Source organism: Gouania willdenowi, chromosome 3 (assembly GCF_900634775.1).
Source record: "Gouania willdenowi chromosome 3, fGouWil2.1, whole genome shotgun sequence".
Taxonomy (NCBI): Eukaryota; Metazoa; Chordata; class Actinopteri; order Blenniiformes; family Gobiesocidae; genus Gouania; species Gouania willdenowi.
Window position 1 is genome coordinate 34,401,275 of NC_041046.1, and position 14,090 is coordinate 34,415,364.

A 14,090-nucleotide genomic window follows, 5' to 3' on the forward strand; every position below is an offset into this window, starting at 1 on the left:
GGAATCCTATTGAACATGGTAATATGACCTGGAATAATGACAAAGAACAATAAGTGTCAAAGCGGTAAAGAAAGATGGTGAAAATGTAAAAATCATTGAAGCAAACCTTCAGTTCCATCAAAAGAAAAGCCATGGATTCCAGTACATCTTTCAAGCCCCATGAGCAGCTGCTGAATTTATGATTAAAACTCCTATTTTAGTGAACTTTTCAGAGCTGAGAGGTTCAGAACAGCTGCAGGTGTCAAAATTACATGGCAGAAAACCATAATCAAAGGTAAAAAAGGATGACTTCCCTCCTGCAGCACAGTAATAGAATCACATTTAACCATCATCTTCTAGCTCAAAGCCATCAGGATACAAACCAAACTGCACTCAGCATCTGAATACATATTATACAAGCACACACACAGGTTTGCTTGTATTCGCTGCACTTGTAGTGAGTCAAATTACATAATAATATTGATCATGCAAGTCACTGATAAGCTTGTCTTGATGGGTTTTTTTTTTTCCATCATTCCATTAAGATAAATAGAAGCAGAGTAGACAGATGCCAATTAACTATAACACAAACAGTCATAATCCTGAAGAAAATTCCCCAATGCTTGTTGCCCATGTTGTAATTGTCAGACTCCAGGAATAATCCACTTTAGTTGCCAAAGAAAATCGTCAAGTAAAACAATGACAAAACAAGTTGAGAGAAAAACAAGGAGATTACATTTTTTGGTGTCCTATCTTACCGTCTGGTATCCTACTTTCCATTTTAGATCCTCAATTCTAAAGGGTTAGGGATCCTTGTATTAGTGATTAACAAAAACTTGTAATTACAGTAGTCCCTCGCTGTATTGCGGTTCACGTTTCTAGGCCTCGCTGTTTCGCAGATTTTTTTACAGTGCAATTTTGGATGCATTTTTTCCACAGTGTATAAACACGCATTGTGTTCTGCATCCTGATTGGCTAATGCTGTGTACACCCACCAGCGACACATCCAACTCGGTGAGTTTCACTACCTGCTGAAGCGAGGAGCTGCGCTCCTTTTTCTCTAGTCACAAACAAACTACCAGTGAAAAAAGGCGGTGTGATTACCGGCTAATGCTAACCGAGCTCAGTGCTACAGAGGGAACTTTTACCTGCTTCTATTACCTCCTCGCTGATTCTCCTCAAATCCTTCCTAGTCTGGTCCTGGTTATAAAGGTGTGTCAAACAACTCCAGGTGGTCACACACAGCTTCTACTCCATGACCGGTGTCCGTGTTGACGGCCTGACGTCATCGTCAACAAAGACTCTGAATGCGTTCGGCATCAATGTCTGATCGCTAGCAGTGTGACTCTGAAGTGCTGTATGTTTGAAAACAGGTTTATGTTTTAAAATCTACAAAGTTTTGAACTGTGACAGTGTTTAAACAAAAGAGAAATGTGGTTTTACAGCCTTAAAACATGTATAAAAAGTCAAAAACAAAGCTGACTACTTCGCAAATTTTGCCTATTGCGGGTTATTTTTAGAACGTAACCCATACTGTACTCCATTCCTAAATTTTCCAATAAACTAAAATAGGAAACAACTCTGTGTGGACAGACAGCTCAGAGGAATTCTTTACCCATTAACACAAGTCAAAATGATGATGATAATGCGCAGACAGTGGTTTTTATGGTTTTGTCTTGTCAAATGCCTATCATAGGGTTGGATTTATATTTAGTCAACATGCATCATTTGTGATTGTTTTTCTTATACTGTGAATCCATAAATAAAATATTTACAAACCGTTAAAATTGGAGGTTATGGAAGAAAAGAAATCCCACAGTGTAGCAGCATCAACTAGCTAGTGTCAGCTAATGAGCCTTTCTGTTTTAGGTAGCTTCTTGCTCACAGTTCTCTTCAGAATAATCTCATTATCTAATTAGAATACAGTCTGCAAGGAATTATTTGTTTAGATGTTTCAAGGTTTGAACCATAGGCGAAGTTTGTGGGGGAGGGGGTCAAAAGTTTTATTTACAGTTCCCGCAGTCATTCTAAAAAACACAATTCTTAATATGATGTAAATAAACACATTTTCAGTGCCATAAAACACAGTGACAAACATGAATTAAGATATTTTTTGGCGCTCGAGTCATGTGATCATCATCTTCTTCTGTTGTTCTTCTATACAATGTAAATGGTGAAGGGACACTGCGCCCAGCAGTTCATGTATGGTACTGTAGCAAAAATGACGCAAAAAGCGGCCACCGACCTGATTTTATCATGAACTTACAACATTGAATGACGTGTCAACGCAAAATTTTGTAGTCAACGTCATCAATTATGTTACAAATCATTTTTACATTACTGTACATGTTACACATATTGTGGTTGGCGCGAATTTCCAGATGGTCTATATATTTCATTCTATTTTTTTCTTTTGATCCCCGGCAAAAATCTCTAACTCTGCCTATGGTTTGAACCAGCATGACTTTTAAATGGTATCACTTCTTCATTTGATCTTTTTTTGACCTGCTTTTTCCACAGGGCAAACACAAACATGCAGCTACTCCCACGAGGAAATCTAGAGACTCCAATTAACATGAAGGAACCACAGTACCTCCAGATAACCCACACATGCAAACTCCAAACAGAAAAGACCAAAATGTTCACCCTGGGGATTGAACACAGGACTTTTTTGAGGTCAGGCAGACGTTCTAAACCACTTCACCCTATTGGAAGCTTGTAAAAAGAAAATATTAGTTCCACTTTCTCCCTGGAACTTGAACCAAACACACCCAGATATTGCTACTGTTTGAGTAGCAGTAAAAAGACATGATTGTACTTCATTTATTATTTTAATAAGAAAATCTACATCTTGCTTTAATTACTGTGCCCACAGTTCACATTTTCAACTACTGTAAACCTTTTTCTTCTTGACATTGGAGGAGCATTTTATTTCATTAAAAGTTAAAGCAGTGGCTTGGCATTGCTTAGAAAGCTGAACAATTTTTATTATTTTTTTTTTCAAAAATAGGTCATTGAAGCTTAAAGAGGGCCTATAATATGTCTAAGGATTATCAAGTACAGGGTATTCACCAAATTTCCAATACAAAACTAGGTCACGATAACATACACCAGGATTAGGAAAATCCATACAAAATACAAATGATTATACAATGACATTTTCATCTGTCTTGAAGTAATCATCTTCATTGTGATATATTTATACTTTCATATTATGCTATTGTTTTGGTGCTCAGGATTCAGAGACCATAATGAAACTATGTGTTACTGCCTAAAGCATTCCTGTGTCATCATATGGTTTTAATTGTGTTTATGATAGGAAATAGGAAACTAGAGCAATGTTAGAATTTCCTGAGATTCCTTTCACAGTATTACATTGAAAAGGGTTTTCACATCATAAAATACATTTTATTAAAACTAATTCAAATTAGCAATCTGCTAAGATTCAAATCATTAACCCAACAGTATTGGTTTTTTTTAATCAAAGAAATTAATACAATCAATAACATTGTGAACACTAGCTTTTTCCACACAAACAAGTATATTGCCTCAAGGACAAAAAAACAAGCATGAATTGAAATCCCCAATGTATAATCTTTCTAATAGAGAATGCACTTCAAAGTCTTATTTCATCCATCCAAGACTTGTATACTACGCTCATGTCTGAACCACTGCAGTCAAGCCCCTTAGGTACTAGTTTTAGGGTCAATGTGATGATAAAACTAGCTAATGATGCCTTCAAAGACCACTAGGTCTATGGAGGATGACCACGGGCGACTCGACTTTTTATTTAAATAATCATAAATACATATATATACCGTCACACCTTAGTTATACTCTTTATTTTTCCATTTAAAATTCACCATTTCACTCCGTTTAGCGTAAGTTGATATTGTTTGGAAGATTTCAAGAGCTTCTGATCACCTCAGGATTACAGTGAGCTTGATCCTGTGTGAATATGAGTGACTGGCCCTGAATGAAGAGAAGCCATGAGTCATTGAAAGTTTGAATAAGTGGATGGTGTATGTGTTGAGATTCAATGTGCCGATATTAAGTATGCAGATATTCTTGTGGCAAAAAATATAAATGGTAAAAGCTTCTGAAGCATCAATGTCTGTGTACCAAAAGCAGAGATGGGCAACTCTCTCACAGCGGGGGCTGTGATTGCATCTGATCCGAGGGCCACACTATCAACATTATGTCTTTTTTTGTCTTTGTCTGTGGTTCATCTACCAGCCCAGCTCCACACCTCAAAGCCCCACCACGGCTGTCGAGCTCCGGACGTAACACACCAGTTGAAGGTTCGGCCCAACACAACCCTTGACGTCCACCACGATTGTCAGGCGCCGGTTGGTTTTTCCTCCTCAGCTAGCACACCAGCTAGCCGCCAAGTGGTAGCATCCTGCTAACCACCGCCAATCCTTGCCTGCGCCCCAGGGATGGAGGCCATGGCTCCTCACACGAGTGGGTCTGGAGACTCCCAAGCCCGACTGTGGATGCGGGAACAACAATATCGAGCAGGGGCATACACCAGGTTTGCTCGTGCTTCCTCTGGCTGGAACATGCCCGCTTGGCGATTGGTGTTAACGGATCTGTCGATACTGTGTGGTGTTCACAGTAAACTGTCTCTGCAGATGGCTAGCACGCCAAGCTAGTCTGACTGCGCTTGACCCCCACCTTCCCCCTCATAGGGCTGCCGTCATGACAGGTGAAGAAGAGGGGACTCCAATGAAGACTACAGTGGCCTCCGGTACCAGCTGGGGCTCCCAGCTCGACCTGGCCACTGTTCCTCCGCACGAGGACGACGTCCTCGTACTGGACTGTGGGGATGAGGAAGACGCCGCCTCTAAGCTCCTCAGATCAGAGGACTGTTCAGGCTGCACAGCTTGCTGCCTCTATACACGAGTACCGTGTGCTCCTTTCGGCCTCTCTCTGAGCCCAAGGGTCTTCGTGCAGTGCACGGAAGCGGCGATAGCTCCGCTGAGGAGGCCGGGCATCCGTCTTGCCGACGATTGGCTACTTTTGGCACAATTGGAGGCGGAGCCCAGGGCACACACACGTGTTCTGTTACATCACCTGGCTTCGTGATAAACACGTAAAAGAGCATGTTGTCCCCAGCACCGAATTCTTTTTTTCCCCGTTGGCCTTGTTACGGACGGGCCGAGGTGGATCTGTTCGCCTCGGGAGAAAACAAGGAGTGCGTGCTGTTTTACTCCCGCGGCAGGGATGCTCTCCTCAGCGTAAAATGAGATTGAAGCCCAACCCGGCCTTCGTGCCGAAGGTCATTTGCTCATGTTCTTATGGCCTTCTCTGCCTCACAGGGTTAGCAGGGGCCTTGAATACTGCGCCCGCTCTGTGCGGTACACACATATTGACATGACAAGGAGCTTCAGGAGGAGCAATCAGCTGTTCACCTCCTGGCCTCCGCCCCATAAAGGGAAGCCTGTCACAAAGCAACGCCTGTAACACTGGGTGGTGGAGGCGATTGTTCTGGCTTATACGAGAGAGGGTTTACTTGTGCGCACACTGGACTTGGGGTTTGGCCACATCCTGTGCTCTGTTTAGGGGAGTGTCTGTATAGGACATTTGTGCGGCGGCGAGTTGGAGTTCGCCTCTCACATTTGTTCGCTTCTATAGTCTGGACGTCTCCACTCCGTGCGTAGCACGAGCTTTGCCCTACTGTCTGCAATATGGGAACTACCATAACCCATAGTGAGACACTGAATGTAATATGAAAGATAACTTTAGGTTATTCACATAACCCCGGTTCTCTGAGTAATTTGAATGAGATGTCTCACCAGACAACCCGTCTTGCTTGGGTGAGTGAGAAGAGGTTTATTTATGTCAATCAAGATTGACATAATGAGATGGTGACTTCTGAGGTCTGCAGCAGAGCGTGCCTCCCATAGTGAGACATCTCACTCATATTACTCAGAGAACCAGCGTAATGTGAATAACAAAGTTTTGTTGTTTTGTCAGTTTGTACTGATTTTGTGCGTTTTTGGTGTCATGTGTGTTTTTGTTATTTTTTGTGTTTTTGTTATTTTTTGTGTTTTTGTTATTTTTTGTGTTTTTGTTATTTTGTGTATTTTTATGTCATTTTCTGCATTTATGATGTTAAATTTGGTTACGAACAAAAAAACTTGTATCTGCCCAGATTAACTAGGGCTAAAATTGGGATACACCTTATAAAAGTCTGCCAGTCCATTGTAGAGCACACATTAAGACACATGGAGAAACTGGCCAACTGATGTTCACTTCTACAGACAAAATAGAGGAAATAATGAACCAAGCTGGAATGGAGACCACAGAGAAAAGCTCACAAATTGTAAAGCCCAAAATATGACCCCATTACTTTCCAGCTGTTTCTTTGTAAATTTCAAAAGACAAATGAAACAATAAAAATTTAACAATTAATCAGATTATACCCCCATGCAAACACAATACCTCCCTTTGCATTCTCTTATCTACCATGTTTCCTTTTAAGTACAATTATCCCTTTGTTCATACAAAATCTCAAAGACATTTAAACACTCAAATACTTAAACCCATTTTAATAACTGATTTCTATAGCCTCAGATGTGTTTCAGCCTCTTAAGTAAACTAACAAATGGAAATTCCCACGGCTCTTTGACTCAATTTGGTAAGAGCTGCTAACGTCAATGCCACTGCTTCAAACAAACATTAACACAAGCCAAGTCCCGGGAATTCCTGATCTATTCAATCAGTGCGTACTATATTTTCTGCAGTGTGCTGAAAAGACATGGAATTATTTTTCAGAAGTTAATTGTTTGGTTACACTTTTATATTCATTGCAAACATTTGAGAGAAAAAAATAGAAGTTATGAATAAAAAGCTTCAAAAGCCAACAGGCTTATGGACCAGTAATTCAGATTTTATGTCTTGTAAATGTTAAGCTTTTTTGTAGTTTTCCCCTTTAATACATCAAATGAACCAAATCCATTTATTTTCTAAACCTATTTTGTTGTTTGTCTTTTAAGTTTCCAAGGGTCTGACTAATCCAGCTGCATCAGCCATAAGGACCATATGGTTAATTTAGCAAACTCCACACCAGTGTTCATTTTATTGAATAATATTTTTGTCAACTATATTTTTAAGTGACAATAAAGAGATGAGACTATGACTAATCAAAAAAAATAAAAAATGCATGTGGACAAAAACTATTTAAAAATATGTTAAAGTTGATTAAATAAAAACTAAACTAAAACTTTGTTACATGGGACGAAATCCAATCAGAACTCACTATGATCACATTAAATCTGTCTGTGTATTTACACACATTATAATAATTGCATATCAGATTGATAATAATAATAATACATTTTATTCAAAAGCACTTTTCAAGAGACTCAAAGACATTAAAGATATAAAACGACAGCAGTTAATGCAATGATTAAAACAAATATTAATATTTAATCATATTTGGTAATTGAATCTTTTGAATATGCATTTAACCTATTTTGCTTTATATTTTAGTCGACTAACATCTTTGTATCATTTACTTTACTAAAACTAAACTACAACAAATAGTCCTGATGAATGACTTTTGACTAAAAATAAGCATTCTAGTCACCTGGGGTGACAGAGCTTTCTCTGTAGCTGCCCCCACCCTATGGAATTCCCTACCAAGCCACATCCGCATCTGCACCGACCTCCCATCTTTCAAATCATTTCTCAAAACTCACGTGTTTCACTCAGCTTCTAATGTTTAAACCACTCACCCACTCACTCACTTCTTTTCTCTGTCAAATTTTCTTGTTTTTATGCTGTAAAGTGTCTTTGAGTGTCTTGAAAAGCGCCTTAAATAAAATGTATTATTATTATTATTATTATTAATAATAAAAGACGGATTAAAACTATGTCAAAATTTGCTGTCAAAATTACCAAGCTTTTGAGATTACTTAAAAAAAAAAAACATTTGAATCAACACACTTTAGTGTCTTAGCTGCTGTGTAGAATTAGGTAGCAATGAGTGTCGCTCTTGTCTATAGCAAGGTTAGTCGGAAATGGAACTGTTTACCCTTTTCTAAACACAATTTAACCATCTCCTAAGCAATTCACTTAATTTTTAAAACCCTGACTGTTTGAACAAAACCTTTTTTTTTTTTTTTGTACTGCAGCGACATGTTTTATTCACTGCAAAGCAGCAAGTAACTCAAAAAGCCACTAATGAGCACATACTCAAATGCTTCCAATTCTGTAGATGTATAGAGGCTGTTAAAAAGACAGCGCATTACCACTGTAATTAGATAATTAGTCATTCATCCTTCTGGCTATACATCCTATAATCACATTTTTTATTGCTGCTTTAAAGAAAAGTATTACATTTCTCTGTAGTACTAGCTTTTAAAAGAAAACTAAAACCTTGTTTTATTCTATCCATGACTCATGGATTAAAAAATGTCAACTATTATTATTATTATTATTTTTTTTTTTTAAATATGGTTTTAAATTTATTAGATGAGTTTGAACACAAAGGTTATGGTCTTAAATCTGAGATTTTTGGGGTCTTTTTCAACTTGCTTTTTCAAAAGAAGACCTTGTAAGTGTATGCTCTTAAAACACCTTATGAAGTTCACTCATTATTTAAGATGAAAATACTTAAAGGTAAAACGCTATTGTAAGCATACCATCTTATAATGAGTAGGAACTTAGAAGTCCATGTGCTCTTCAGGCAGTTCAACACAGGTCGCTAGGATACACATTTAATGGACAAATGTGGACAGGCCTAGTCTTTTGTTTGTTGTTTTTTAAACTTCTTTTTATATTTTGAAAACAAAAAGTTGAAGATTTTAGGGCAAATTTTTAAATTCATATCAAGAATAGTGTTGCCAACAGTCAGCGCTAAAGATGGAGCATAGAAAAACACAGACCAGATTGAATTAAGGAAAAGCAAAAACCGCTAAATTTGATCAAAAAAAAAAATGTCTGCAGCAAAATCTAAGTTTGTATATAGTTTATTTCTGTTACAACCAAGGTTCTCTACTCGTGGGTCGGGAACCAAAATTGGGTCAAAGACCGATTTTTAGTGGGTCAGAGGCTAAAAGCAATCAAAACCTAAAAATGTTTGCTCTTGTTGTGTCTTATCACATCATCTTTGTTTAAGTAAACAAATTATTAATATGAATTATTTTCTGTTGAATAAATAAATGAATAGCTGTTTTTGCTTAATTCATTTGAAAATTCGAGATTTTAAAACTGCACTAGTTTGGTTATTGGGTTGATGAGTTTTTATAAATTGAGAATAATTTGACTGATATAATAGTGTGACTAGTCCTTATCGGTTGCCTTGATGTGACATTCTGTATCATCTCAGCTACTGTTTATCAGCTCATTATTTGAAGTAAATAGTGAAGAATCCCTGTATTAAAAGGTGTATTTAAGTACATGTCAAATACTTTTAAGTACCATTAACATCCTAGATGTCCCTTTATTTGTTTTTCAGGGAGTTGGCAACCCTAGTCAAGAACCTGCTTTGTACTTGGAGCAAACAAAACCAATGTGACGTTATGTGATGTCACCTGAACTTGTTACAAGACGAAAGAAAAAAAAGAAAAGAAGAACTTACACCAAAACTGGACACAGCAACAAAGGACAACAGCAAAGTGTTTGTTCCTCATTTCAAAGGATGTTGCCGGGAGCATTGGAAGCAGCTAACAGCTTGCACTGAGCACAACAAGCTGTTTGGCTGTTTGTGTTTACTTTTTAACACCATTAAAGAGTCATTGAAAGATTCTGGCCTTAGCATTGATCTCCATTGAGAAAGAATAACTTAATGAACTGCGGCAAAAAAAGGACCCCGTAAAGAGAGGTACTGAACAGTTTCTAATAAAGTGTAATAGTTGCACTTTAGTTGCGCAGTGTATTGGTTGCACTGTTGCTCCCTTTGTGTGGGACAAAGTCAAATAAATTCATAGGTCAACATTGACCTAAATATGTGCGGATTTTATGCGGGTGCAACAGACACACGAGAGGTTATATATGTAATCTAAAATTGCTTATGAAGGCCCAAATTTAACCTCCATGACACACAACCCCAGATAAATGGCAACAACATCCACTCTGACAGCCAAATGCAAAAACCAAACACCTTATAGGCTATATCAGACAGCAAAGGGATTTGCATCAAATAATCCCTATTTCAATAGGAAAATGTTCAAAATATTTATCCAAACTCTGGGTATACAAAATAATGTAACTTTTTAACTTGAAAAATCCCTGGATGATGACTTGCATCTACTGTCTGCTTTTTCATCATATCATTTACAAAGTAAATTAAAAACATGCATGTGTAATGATAGAAATGCATTATCTATGACTTAACTATAATATTAGAGTTATAATACGGATGCTCCATCACTACTCTTGATCAATGTTTGATTCTTTATAATGCCCACTACATATGTTTTTTGTAATTAATCACAAACTTCATGTACTGTATTTAAGGTTGCAGCAGAGTTCAAAGCTACTAATATGGATCACAATGGAAAATCATTTCAGCTTTTGAGGGAATGACTGGCCCTCCAGAAAGTTGACTAAAAAAAAAAAAAAAACACTTAGCTGTGGAAAATTATGGGCTTTTGATGACATTACACTCCATTACAGATGTCTTTTTCTACGCTTTTCTATTCATCCATTACATGTAAAAACCCTGCTTGTTCACAAAGTTTAGAAGATAGTTTTTGGATGATCAGAAATGTAATTAAACCCATAAAAGTATGCATTAAACTCCAGATAAAGTATTGTATTACGATATTGCTGCGTTAGAATCCATTCTAGCCCTATTAATGATCTCATTAGACATGATAATATACCCTAACACTTTGAATATTATGGTTAATTTACATGTGTTAAGTGTTAACTGCTGCAGCAGATAAAAATGAAGAAAAAACTGAATTACACAACTTTTTCTTAGCACAGATCAGTCGTCACTATGTTTGTGTTACACAAGGTTTATGTAGAAGGACACAGTTCACAAGTATAAGAAACAGCATTTTGTTTTGCATGCTATTGGAATAACTCCAAATAGAATAAACACAGAGCAATTTTGTCAGGAAACGAACTTTGTCACGATGCATAATGCCAAACTGTCAATAAGTACACTTACAGTATTATTTTTACAATTAGATGCAGTGCAACACGGTGTATTTAACACCCGACTAGATTCCAACCAACTTAGTTGTGAGAATATATAAACGTCTTCTCTATGGTTAGGTTGTGGGGAAAAAAAAAAAAAAAAAAAAAACATTAAGCAAAGGTGAAAAAGAGACCCCCCATGAGACCACCCTCCAATTCTCCACTTCGTGTTTCCACAGCTCCAATTAACAGCTTTGGTACCAATTAGTAAAATCAAGCTTTTTCTGACAGGAAACCCATGGGGCTTTTATGTGTTTAGAATGAGAAAATGATCTAAAATAAGAAGTACTTGGGTGACAAGGTTGTAGAACTTTTTCGATAATTTGATTAGAAATCTAAAAAATTTGTAAACTTCATATTCAGTAAGACCTTTTGTTGACATGCGTCGGAGTAATGTTTCATCAACAGTCAAAATAAATTCTCCACTAAAGCAGTTTTTCTTCTATTTGGGTTTGTGTTGCACAAACTTCTCCCTCCTTTGAGCATCCTGTTTGGATAACGAGGTGAATAGCTGTAGATATGGCAGGAGCATCAATCTGGGCCGCTCAGACAAATCTACAGGCCCCGCCTGAAGCCAGCATGTTTATTAGTATGCCAGTGATAACAAATGGCTTAACATGCTCGCCTCTTTAATAACCTTGTACACCTACAAGACAACAATAACAGAGATGCCACACTGAGTGCTCCTTAATTTAATTTAAAAAAAAAAACATGGACAATGAGCATACCGTGTAAAAAGGAAGTCCTTGAGGCAGTGAAACTTCACAGTGCGGTATTTCAATGCAAAATACCAGATGGACATTTAATATGAATACGGCTTTAAAATGTGATGCTAAGTTAGATCTTTAAAGTACAATTTTTAAAAAAGCTTCTTTACACCTTCTGGGAATTGTATATAATGTATTTTTTTTTTTACAGTTGTAAAACATCTGGCTGTTAAATCTCCCCTGAGCTCATTCCAAAAACACATATTTGTTTCATTTAATGTTATTATTATTATTATTATTATGGAGTATCCACCATAACTGTGACTGTAAAACACTGTGGTAGATTGGTGGTCTGACCGGGTGGTACCCTGGTTTCTGCCCCCAAGTGACCTTGCAAGGCTCAGGCACTGACTTTGATTCTGTGTCTCTGTACTTGGAGGAGCCTTTGACAGATCACCTATCAAAGCTGGCCCTGAGGCTACAGGGCTGTCATTTAACAGGATAAGTAGGTAGAAAATAGAAAACAAAGCAGTGAGGGTGCATTTTTCAAAATACGTAATGGTTTAAATAGATTTCAACCAAGCTACAAAAAATGTTAGTCACACGCTAATATATCACGTCAAGGTTTTGCTATTAAAATCGTTGTGAGTTTAGTGGTTCAGAATATAAAGACTATTATTTGCAAGTCAAAATGTTCCTTAATATGTCTTTACTATGCAGCTAAAGGGATAAATGAATACCCATACTGCATTTTTCTTCGTATATCTCATCTTGTATAGCACAAACCTCCACCAACCTCCAAATATCTTCTTTGCCAGATATTACTATCATGGTACTATCATCATTCACACTTTAAAGGCTTTGAAGACATTTTTATCTTCATAATGAATCAGTAGGTCCAAATGTATATAATTTTTTTAAAAATTGCAATGAAATGTGCAATCTGATGTAATTGAGGAACAACCCCACATAAATGAGTCAAATTCCATGTGGATTGGTTATTACAAATTGAAATATAACATCACATCTGGCCATACCAGTCTGTCATTGCCCGATCTCGTTAGATCTCGGAAGCAAAGCAGGTCTGGGCCTGATTAGTAGTTGGATGGGTGACCACTGAGAATTCCAGGTGCCACAGTGGGGTGGCAGTTACCCCAGTGGTATCTGTCATTGTGTCCTTAGGCAAGACACTTCACCCACATTGCCTAGTATGAATGTAGTGTGTTGGTGGTGGTCGGAGGGGCCGATGCCCACTATGGCAGCCTTGCTTCTGTCAGTCTGCCCCAGGGCAGCTGTGGCTACAAGAGTAGCTTACCACCACTAAGTGCAGAGTGAAAGAATGCCTTAATTCTGTAAAGCACTTTGAGTGTCTATGATAAAGCGCTAGATATCCAATGCATTATTATCACACTGCACTCTCACCATAAAACATTCGACACTTTTCTTACCCTGACTCCCTCTTCCCTGTTCCCTTTCCCCTCACCTAGATGTAACACTACCCTCTTTTTTATAATCTCCCTTCAATAAAGTTTATTACCCTTTCTTTGAGAGGGTTGGTGATGCTCACAATTATGAACAAAACATGCATTGCCATCATAAAAAGCACTTCAAGTAGTGCTGACCTTCGACAGCATGTGCAGACAAGGCAAAAAAAAGTATAATGATCTGGATCCACTTCAAAACTTAATGGAATCTTCCATGGCGTAAGATTAGTCAAAATCTGTTTAGTACATTTGTTAATTTATCTGTTAGCAGGTTTATATCAAATAAATGCTGGTGAAATATTACTTAAATCCAGCTAGTTTACTTTGTCTTCTTAATCTGAGGAAGTCTGCAGACGACACTCAAAGCATGTCGAGGTAAACAACAGCTCCGACCATAAGACACAAAAAGTTTGTATGGACAAAAAAAGAAAAAAGTGAATATTACTTCATTGGCGGAGGTAATAAAATCCATTGAATGTGTACTTTTTACATCTGGATTACAATCAGATATGTAACACGTTAGTGACTAACAGGTAACAACTGTGCTGCAGTGCATGAAACATCAATCCTCAATTTTAGTAATGAAACAAACAAAGCAGCAAATCAAACATTACTGCATTAAGATGCATGACTTGACACGCAACACCTGCAAACAGGTCACATATTATTAAACGATTCAGAGCATTAAGTAAGAGCAAAAACAACCATGAAAATGTGGTCAGATTAAAGGTCACTGATAATTCCAACTCTTATTATAAACTGA

At 37.5% G+C, this 14,090-nt stretch overlaps 1 protein-coding gene and 1 pseudogene across 2 annotated transcripts in view; one reads left to right on the plus strand and one right to left on the minus strand.

The window, feature by feature from the left end:
• pcdh9 (protocadherin 9) overlaps positions 1-14,090 on the minus strand; it is a 240,541-nt gene that overhangs the window by 148,581 nt on the left and 77,870 nt on the right. The gene's annotated exons all lie outside the window — the stretch shown is intronic.
• Positions 12,867-12,984, plus strand: LOC114461354 (uncharacterized; annotated as a pseudogene).